Source organism: Camelus dromedarius, chromosome 34 (genome assembly GCF_036321535.1).
Source record: "Camelus dromedarius isolate mCamDro1 chromosome 34, mCamDro1.pat, whole genome shotgun sequence".
NCBI lineage: Eukaryota > Metazoa > Chordata > Mammalia > Artiodactyla > Camelidae > Camelus > Camelus dromedarius.
Genome location: NC_087469.1, coordinates 10,602,832 through 10,613,604, shown reverse-complemented (window position 1 = coordinate 10,613,604; position 10,773 = coordinate 10,602,832).

Below are 10,773 nucleotides of genomic sequence, written 5' to 3'. Positions count from 1 at the left end.
TTGTTCTTGTGCCACGTGGATGAAAGAATTGGGCTTGGTGTTTTAGGCGTTTTGTTTGGTCTTTTAGTTTTTCTCACGTAGGGAATTTCTACAAAGTTTCAGCAAAATCGGACCTCACCTCGCATTCAGCCTTGAATGTCCCAGGTGGGGAGAGAGGGGCTGGGGTTCTGCCCGCGTTTACATGCGTCAGGTGTGAGCTCTTGATCAATCAGGCCGCCCCTCTGGACGAGGCCCTCAAAGCGTCAGCATACTGAGTACTTGTGCAACTTTTCTTTCCAGGCTCGTGGCCCTCACTTTCCCAATTCACGACCTTTCCTGAGTCCTGCCCACCTCCCCAGATTCCCGTTCTCTCTACCAGAATAGACTCAGCAAAATCAGGGAAATGTGAGATTCCAGGCCATTCTGGAGAATGTCCAGGGACTCAAGATGCGCTTGACCATTAGAGGCTCTCCCGCAAGCCCCAAGAAAATATGACGGCCATGCCGTGCACCCCAGCAATGATCTGGGCAAGGGCAGGAGGGAGCTGGGTTCCCTCCTCCTCTGATTAGCAGTGTGCATCGGGCACATTTAAAAAATTCTTTGGATCTAAGTGTCCCCCTGGGTATAATGGGAGTTGCTGAGAACTACAACGTCCTGCCAATCCTGTGGAAGAGAAAGCCCCAGGGGCATGCTCAGAACCCATTGTTCACTGATGTCCACTTCACTTCTGTTTATTCTAGGTCCCCTACTCTTTCCAGAGATCTTGATGGCAGGGCGTGAATACCCTTCTCTGTTCTGCAGCCTCCTTCCAGTGTAGGCTTTCCCCAGCACAGAGTTCTTATTAATACCAAAGATGACAGCAGGTACCCAGACACCCAGGTACTGTGAGGGTGCTGATAGCAGAGCCAGAAGCCCTTGAACGGCAGGCGCGGGCCCAGAACCCACCTCCTTACTACCAACCCAGTTCTCTTCTTACGATGCTCTGTTGCCTGAATTTAAGACGAAAAGGGATTCAAGAGATTATCTAACTCAGTGTTTTCCAAATTTGCCTTATCAAAAGAATCGCCTGGGTACTCGTTAAAAACACAGATACCTGGATCCCTGAATCTAGACAATCAGACTCCCTAGGGAAAAGAACTGAAATTTTGCATTTTAAACAAACACCCAGTATGCTTGATGTTAGGGTTTGATAGCTGGTACTTGACAGAGGGTTAAGCCTAGAGTATCTAAAACAAACAGCAGCTTTCTTGGGGAAACACCCCGGCTCCTAAGGAGTTTATCTTCTCATTAGAGAGATAAGGCAGGCTGTCAGAGAACAGTGGATTAGCACAAAGACTGCTCCCCTAGGGCCTCCCACCCTGAACTGGCAGGACTGAAGAGGAGAGATGTCCAGGGTCTCAAAATTGGCCTCCTGCCTGACAGGATACTCAACTCAACTCGGGATGTTCAACTCAACTCAGGATACTCAACTCTTCCCACGTGAGTCAGTCCACACTGTAGTTAGGGCCTCACCCACATTTCCTAACTTCCTCTATTTCAGGTCCTGTCCCCCATCCATCATCAGCTCTGCCCCCAGACATGTCCCCTTGTCTGTCAGATCACAGAAGAAGTAAGCAAAGCAGCCCTGTGTGTCTGGTTTCTTTTTTAGGTCCCTCAGGCTGTCTTTGTCTCTATTCAAATTCTGGGTTTGGAAATAGGGATAGAGAAGACCTCATCTCTTTCCACTATTTCTTCCCCATAATCAGTGCCCTTCTTGAGTTCCACCACAGATCAAACTAGATTTTTCTTTCAAGATAGAGAATTTGAAGTCTCATTCCACTCTGTGAGCCCTACCCCGTCCCTGTTCCTTCCTTTTGATTTTACCTGATCAGCTCTCCAAGATCCAGGATAGAACTCGAATTTCCCAGGAAGACTTTCTCAGCTACTGACCTACAGCCCCACATTGTTCTCTCCCCGCTCTGGACTCCAACAATAACAATTATTATAGCAGCTCTCAGTTCATTGTATCCTTATCATGTCCAAGTTCTGTGCCAAGCACTTTGCATGTATCATCTTATTTAATTTTCATGGCAACCCTCCAAAGTAGTTTCTATTCTTAGCCTCTTTTTACTGACTAGGAAATGGAGGCTTCCAGAAGTTAAGTAACATACAAGGAGGGGAGCCAGCAGGGACTCAAACACAAGGCCACCTGACCACAAAGTTCTCGTTTTTTTAAACCACAGTAGCATCTGTCTGCTTATGGCCTTTGCTTTCTTCCAGTGCCACTCAGACATACATCCTGTGCTATCTTCTCTTGTCATCTAACGGTTCTGCGTGTGGCAATCTTGAACCCCAGTGAGGCTGTCAGTTAGTTCTAACAGGCCAGCCCCGTGCTGGGAACAGAGAGTGCTTCCGCTTAAGCCAGCCAGGCATGGAAGCATCCCTTCAAGGCCCTCCAAGGAAGAGCTCTAACAAGCCCAATTATTCCGACTACAACCAAACAGCCCTCATTGTCAGAACATTCTTTGTGTCTAATCGCAAGCCCTGTGCCACCCCATAAACCAATTTCCTTCCTTTCTGATCTCTAGCCCTAGGAAAGCAGTTGCAAGCAGTGGTTCAAGGCAAGCGTGTCAGGATCTCAGTCCTGGAGCTTGGCCACTCACGAGCTGTGTGATTCAACGAGCCTGTTTCTTCATCTGTAAAATGGGTGCATACATGCTTACCTCACTGGGTCGTTTTGAAAATTAAATGAAATATTACATACAAACACCTGTTTGGCACACTGTAGAGGCCCAAGAAATGGTGGCTGTTATTATTTAAAACAGATCATTCTCCCCTTTTATATCCAATATTAATGTCGGTTTGACCTACAGGTGCCCCCCTCCTCCTCTGGCCCACCCTCCACACACACTCATGCATGATTCTTTCAGGAACGCTTTTTCTGTTTATTCTCTTTTGGTCTTCCAGTTTTATGCTGCTGAGATCTCTGAAACTGGGAAGTGGGCTGCCAGACCCTGGCAGGAACCTCCCCTTTGCTTTTCGGTCTTAGTGTGCCTCAATTTAGCGGGAGGAGAAATGCCACACCATCTCCCAAACTGTGACCAAGAAAACAGGTGCTGACAGAGCCCTGTAGAAAGGGATACTGAACCGGTGAGCTCTCTCCGGAGATGGGGAGAATGTGACAGGGCGCTAGTCTTTGCAACAGTGGAAGGATTTTTCTTTTCATTTCTTTATGTGACTGGCGTTTGGCTTGGGATACGGTACAGTTCCCAGTGCTGGGCCCTTGCAGATGGGGCTGGCTGCTCATGCTTTGAGTCTGGGGGGGAACTGGGGATGGGGTGGGGTACTCTCCTCTGCTCCCAAGGCCACGGCAAAGCTCCAGTCACTTCCCTACCCAAGCACAAGTGCAAATTAGTTTTACAGCATCACACAATTACTCAGGTACATAAATCCAAGGGCGTGGTGGGAAAGCGGACTGGAGAGGCAGCGGGCTGGGCTAGAACAGAGAAAACAGAGACAGAGGGCAGGGACTGCTGAGTGAGCAGCCATTCTCCCCTGGCAGAAAATCAGCCTGAGGGGAAGTTTAGATGGAGTTGGGCTGAATCAATGACTTTTAGGAAGGAATAGGAAGACTGAATGATCAGAACTGCAAGAGAAGTTACATCTCCGCTCACTGATTCCAGACCTGTGGCCCTTGAAGTTCCCAAACATAACCGTCTTCTTCTCTGTGCTCGCTCTTCCAGGAGGCCTTTCCTGCTCTCCTACCTGGATACTCAATCATCCATCTCTTCATTCATTCATGCATTCATTCATTCATCCAATCTGGCAGCCAGTTAGTTATTGGTCAGACACTCTGCTAGACGCTGTGGTCACAGCAGTGGAACGAGGCAGAAACAGCATTTCCTTATCCTGAGATGCAAACTATAGCTGCTAGGGGAGTAGGCATTACAAAGGCATTAAAAACTGCAGAGATAGCTATTTAAATTACAATTATGTGGAATACTACTCAGCCATAAAAAATAATAAAATAATGCCATTTGCAGCAACATGGATGGACCTGGAGAATGTCATTCTAAGTGAAGTAAGCCAGAAAGAGAAAGAAAAATACCATGTGATATCACTTACATGTGGAATCTAGAAAAAAAAAAACAAAAAACCCCCCCAAAAAACCGAACACATTTATATACAAAACAGAAACAGACTCACAGACATAGAAAACAAACTTATGGTTGCCAGGGGAGGAAGGAGGTGGGAAGGGATGAATTGGAAGTTTGAGATTTGCAGACACTAACCACTATATATAAAATAGATAAACAACAAATTTATACTGTATAGCACAGGGAACTATGTTCAATATCTTGTAGTAACTTATGGTTAAAAAGAATATGAAAATGAATATATGTATGTTCCTATATGACTGAAATATTGCGTTGTACACCAGAAGTTGATGCAACATTGTAAACTGACTGTACTTCAATAAAAATTTATTAAAAAAATTACAATTGTAGCTGGAACCATGGAAAATTAGAGACTCTAGCCTACACCCACAATATCTAGGCTGACTTAAAAAATGAATCAGGATTGACATGCAAAAATGATGCCCCAGGCAGAGGGAACAGCTTGTGTACCGGTCTGAGCCTGGTGGGCTTCTCAGAAACTTTGCCACGTACCTGAGGGGTGATGGGAGGAGAGCTGCTGGAAGTAACTCAGGACCTTGCAGGCAATGTTAGGATGTGAGTTTTGTTTTGTTTTGTTTTCCTAAGAACAAGGGGCAGTCACTGAAAGGTATTATGTAAGGGAGTGACATGATCAGACTTGTATTTAAAAAAGCTCACTCTGGAAGAGGGTGGCAGCCGTTCAGAGAAGAGATAATGGTGGCTTGGACCACGGTGGCAACAGCAGGTGAGAGTGTTGGAGTTCAGCCGCACTTTGGAAGTAGAGTTTGGAAATAGGATTTGATGTTTCTTTGGACTCAGGGGTGAGTGAGAGTCAAGGACAACTTCCTGGTTTTGGCTCGGGCTATTGGGTGGCACCATGGACTGAGATTGGAAAGCCTGGGGGAGAAGCCCTGAGGTTACTTTTCGGGTAGCTTTTCAGGTACTTTTTACCCTGTGCCTTTAGTGTTAATGATTTCACAGCATTTGTGTTTGAACCAGAAGTTACGAAAGAACTGAAGCTTGCTGTTAGTGACACTGCTCAGATTAGAAGCCTGGCACTCTGCAGCCAGCCTTAGCTTCTTCTATGATGCCACATGGGTTTTCCATTTCATGGCCTGGGGCAGGGTGTACTGGGTCTGGCCCATCTTTGTATCCACCTTGAGCCCAACATAGCATCTTGTATATGGAAGGGTTTCAATACGAGGTTTTCTGTAGCCGTGTGTACCTGACACTGTACTGTGCAGGTGAGGACCTGAGGCATAGTGCCTGCCCTCAAGAATCTCATTGGTCATGTGGTCCACAGAGAACAGGGACCCCCCTGGGTAGCAGGCTGGGCCACCTCATCAAAATGGAAGACCTTAGCCCATTTGCAGAGGCTGAGGCTGCTCTCTACCTCTGGGAAACCATAAAAGATGTAGCATATAGCACAGACCATGGGTAATATAGATGTGTGTCCCCGAGAGCGTCCTGACCCCTCATGCACCAGCAATTCCAACCATGGGGCACTCTTGGAGACCTTGGAGAAGAAGGGCATTGCCCCTGCTCTGTGGAGCCATGCCCTCAACTCCAGCAGGGACCCTGGACAATAAGCCTGCAGCAAGAGCAGGGGACCTGGCAGGGCTGTATGCCTTGTGTTTATTACATTTTTCTTGAGTAAATGTCCTTTTCTTTATGCAAAGCCCGGAGGAAATTTATTACTAAAAAAAAAATTCAGTTAGATTTTTAGCCAAGCTTTTTACTGCTTTTAAAAATGAATGTACCCATTATGGCTCGGACTGAGAGGTCCTGCTACTCATCAGGAAGCCGAGTATGTGTTAGTTGGGCCTGGACAGAGGCCATTTCTGACCTGAGCCATCAGCTTTTCCCATCACAGGTGCTGCTCGGGGCCTTGAGCATCTCTGGTTCCCTGGCTCCTATTAGATGGGAGAGAGGAAGGGTCAGGTCCTAGATGGGGCCGGAACTGGGGGTTACATCTCTTCTTGACACAGTTCACATGTCATTCTTAATAGTTACAGAGCATGCCATTGTCACAGTTGGTAGCTTACTCTAATCATTTGTTTGTTATCTTTTTTGTCCTGTATGATCTATCTTGTAGAAAAGATTTCAAAGGAGATATGAATATGATTCTCATATGCATCTTTGTAATATAAATAACAACAATGCTCTTTGCCAAGGTTGACTCTCTGGAAATACACTATAATTCATGTCTCCAGCCAGGGCCATATCTAGCAGGCCCTAAAACAGAGTGTTCCATCTCCCTTTTAATGTCTGTGAAGGGAAAGGATCCTACAGTGTCCTGAGGGGACTTATTTACTGCCGTGTAAATATAGGATCTTAGCCAGCTTTCAACTAGAAAGTTCTTTCTCATGTACAACACAAATCTCCTTGACTTGAATTTAAGCTTTCTGCCTTTTCCTCAGCGTGGACAGTTTCTCAGACCTGCGCATAGCATCCCAATGCAAATCAGAAGAGTATGATTGGTAATAGGAATCATTTATATGTGCTAATATTCTGCTGGAGAATGTCAGAGGCTTTTCGTGAATTTTCATCAAATCCCGAACAACACTTAGAGGTAGATACTATTATGATTTCTACTTAACAGGTGAGAAATGAAGATGATCCAATCAACTCCCAGCTTTTAAAAATTATTTCTCATTTTAAATGTCTCCTCTTTGGAATTTTAAATTACTCCCTCCAAATACCCCACTTACTAAAATTGAAGTGGCAAGAAGCAGTGTGACTGTTCATCGACTGCTTACTGTGAGCCTGGGAGCTTTGGATGCATTTTCTTAATTCTTATAGTATCTCCGGGAGGCAGGTATTATTACTCATTTAATAGGTGACGAACCTGAGGCTCGGAGAAGAGAAGGTACCTGTCCAAATTCATACTGGAAAGGAGTGGGGCTCAACCTGGAACTCCAGTTCAGCTCCAAGGTCTTGGGCTTCGTGCTCTGTCCACTGTCTTCCTAAATGTCCTGACATCTGTCTCATCTACACAGAAACTAGCTCTTCATTTTGCTTGTAACTTTTTGCTTCCTCCCAGAAATTGGGAATCTGGAAGTCTGTGTGTGTGTATGTGTGTGTGTGTGTGTGTGTGTGTGTGCGCGCGCGCGGTTGCCCAGATGCCCTTGAACAAGTCAGAGGAGACTAAGCCAGCCTTCAAACCCAAGACCTTGGGTGGTTGGGGGTGGAGGGACCTGGTCATGTCCATCAGGGCGAAGGCAGAAGGGGAAGAATCTGGTTCTCTCCATCTGTTTGGAACCTCCCTCTCATTTCCTGCAAATAACAGAAGGAAACCTGAGAAAGGGCTGTCGGTGGCCACAGAGGACAGAGAGCAGAAACTTTCTTGGGAGCAAGTGGGTTTGCAGTTTGAGCCCATCCCAACCCCATGGTTTAGGGGGTTCCCAGCTTTGAAATCTTGGCTCTGCCATTTACTGGCTGTATGAAATTGGCCCGGTGGTACCCCGGCCCTGCCCAGTGAGTCTCTGCTCACTCACATGTGAAAAGGGGATATTAATTCCTGCTGGCAGGTTATACCGAGGATGATGCTCAGTCAGCCCAGGGCCTACACCAAATGGAGCTCAGTAAAACTTCTTTTCCTCTCTTTCCTTTACTGCCTTCCCTGCCCCTTGCGCCCTGAAGTGTGGAGTCTCACTTTGTGACACTCTTGGGTCACCTCAGTTGCTTCCTGCCCCATGTTTTTCAGACCTCCAGCCATGACCCTGCTGTCTGGGCTGCCCTTCAGTTTTCCTGGAGAGCCAGAGAAGGGAGGAAAGAAACCCAGGCCAAACCTTGGCTTCTTGCCCCGGGGGCAGAGCTCTTACTGCCTCTCCCTCTGCCCAGACACTCCTCCGGGTACTTGGCTCACCTTTGTCCAGCTCCCTGCAGTAAAGGATGACTCACAGATCAAAGGACGCTCCAGCAGGAATCCTTAACCGCGGATAGCTTCAGGGTCCAGAACTCTGGAAATTATAGGCAAACCTTCCTGTGTATTTGCATTTTTCTGAAAATAGAATCTTCAGGGATCCCTGACCTTTTTGGTTAGATTTGAGGTGGGAAAAGGACTCAGTGGGGTTCCTTCTGCGGGGACTAGAAATTCCCTTTGAACTTACATGGCCCGTTGCAACTGGAAGAAGTCTGGTCCCAACCACAAAAGGGAGTGAGCCAGGGATGCAGGGCCCACTCTTCCCTGAGGGAGGGAATTCCTAGAGGAAGGCAGATCTTTGGTCTAGATCCTACAGATATTCTTAGCCTCTTTCTATTCTGCCAACTCACTCACTCATTCACGTTTTTTCATCAGTCGGCATTTACTATTGTTGCCTACTATGTGCCTGGCTTTGCACTAAGTAATACTGGACATACAAATGTCAGACCAGTGTTCCCTGAAGTGTGGTCCTGCAGGCCAGCCTCATTAGCATCCCCTGGGTACTTGTTAAAAATACAGGTCCCTGGACCTCAACCACGGAAGGCATTGCCTGGGACTATGCATTTCAAACAAACTCCCAGGGCTCATTAAATTAGTTGAGAGTCTTTGCCAGAGACTGGCATCCTCACAGCCCCGGGCATTGGTACGTCCGAAGTGCTCATATCATGGTGGCACTGGGAGTGCTGGTTGGCCTGAGAACATGGTCCCGACCCTTTCTTTTCATAGAAGGTAGTAGCTCCGACCCTACCTCTTCCCTAGGTCACCCCGCCCTTCTCACATGCTGGGCCCCATGAAGATAAGGGAGGGGAGGAGCTGCCTGCCCATCCACCTACTGTGGCTTCTCTGGGGATGAAGTCTTGGACAGATGGTGGACCCCAAGGGCAGGAACGCTGTCACAGCCCGCACTGCTCCATCCTGACTGGGCAAAGATCTGATGGTACCAATTAACGTCAACAAGTCTCCCTCACTGCCTGGGCCTGTCCCAAGGCTTTGCTAATTAATACCTCTGTCGTCCCTTGGGTCCCTGGGATGAGAGGTTTGGGGAGATCTGGGAAAACTGCATGGTTTCATTGCATGGTTTCATCCAAAAGGATCTTTCTACTTACAATAAACATAAGGAGACTGAAACCGGAATCAGCAGTGGCATGAAAAATGGAATCTAGAACAGTAACAGCTAACATTTCCAGAGCACTCACTACAAAGGCTTTAAGTACAGCATCCTGCTTGCACTCCAGGAGATAGGAACTATGCCCTCCCCCTCTTTACAGGGGGGCAGTGAGACACGGTGTTCTGTCCAGGGTCACACAGCCAGTGCAGCAGAACTAGGGCCACAGTCTGATCCAAAGTCTGGGCTCTTTTATGCTCTCCAGGGGCTTTTGTCTTTGCACGGCTTTGGGTCCCACCTGAGCCATGACCTTTTGACCAGGACGAGGTGTTCCCTCTGTGCTGGGTCCCACGTGGGGCGGGCAGGGGTGATGTCCGCGCTGCTGCGGCCCTTGGCTCCTACTCCCAGCTCAGCCTTTGGACCTGATCATGGATTTCCTGTTTCTGGGGAGGATAAGGAACAAGGAGCTGGGGTAGGGCAGGGACAGGCCCTTCCCTCTCCAGGGTCAATGGCCTCTAGGGGAATCTATAACCTGGGTCTTCCTGGACTGCGCAGCCGCCCTCTCTATGGCCACTGGAGAGAAGATCCCATCTCCCAGGAGGGCACAGGGGAGGGCGAAGCCGGCTGGAGCATTCTAACACATGGCCAAGAGCTTGCTTGCCCTGGGAGCTGGGCTTCAGCATGACTTGGGGGCAACTCTGAGCCAACTTCAGATTTCTAGGAACGGGTGGGCCTTGGGCGAATGCCATAGCTCCAAAATGGGTACTAGAGCTGGGGCAGTGGAATGAGACTGCCCTGGGTCTGAACCACGGTTCTGCTGTTTTCTAGCTGTGTTGCCTTGGACTAGTGGCTAACCCTCAAAGACAGAGCCCCTCGGTTCTTTGTCAGTAAAATGGACTTGAGAATTCCCATCTCATCGGGTTGATGTGATGGTTGAATGAACTACTGTGTTCAGTGGTAACCTGATCCTCCACCCCTGTCTCGTGGTCAGGGCCCGGCCTTGGCCTCCGCGCTTGGGTCTGTGGCAGAGGTGCTGGGCAGAGGGGAGGTCCACGTAGCTGGAGGCCCAGGCTGCATAGGCAGGGCTACCTGGTAAGTGCTCTGCACACCCTGGCAGTTTTTCCATAGCTGCTTGAGCCATTGGCAACGTTGCCTCCTATCTATTAACTGAATACAGTGGAGGCCAATTTGGGGGGACACTTTTAGAGCCCAATCAGGGGGCACTGAAATTCAGAAATTATTCCAGGGCATCTCTGGTGTTCCTGCCAGGAGTTCTGCTTTCCCAGTTCCCCCTCCTTCTCTCCCCTCCTCCCTCCAGGCTGGCTGCCAGGGCCCCTCCCTCCCGCCATCCACATCTGGATTCAACTAGAGAACAACAGGCTTTCTGTGAATGCCTCCACCTTCCTCTGCCCTCGGTCCTCCAGTTCAGAACTGGTTCTCACAGGCGTGGATGGGGGAGAAGGGGCCGGAAAAGCCGAGCGATCTCTTTTCCCAAACCTACAGTGAACACACTGTCCCCCTCCAACCCCCTGGATTCTTAATGTTCCCTGTTGTCTTGATTCTTACTGTTCTCCGTTGCTCAGGATCCACCGAGGAGCCTGGAGCCCTGGTTCAGAGCTGGGGCTGGC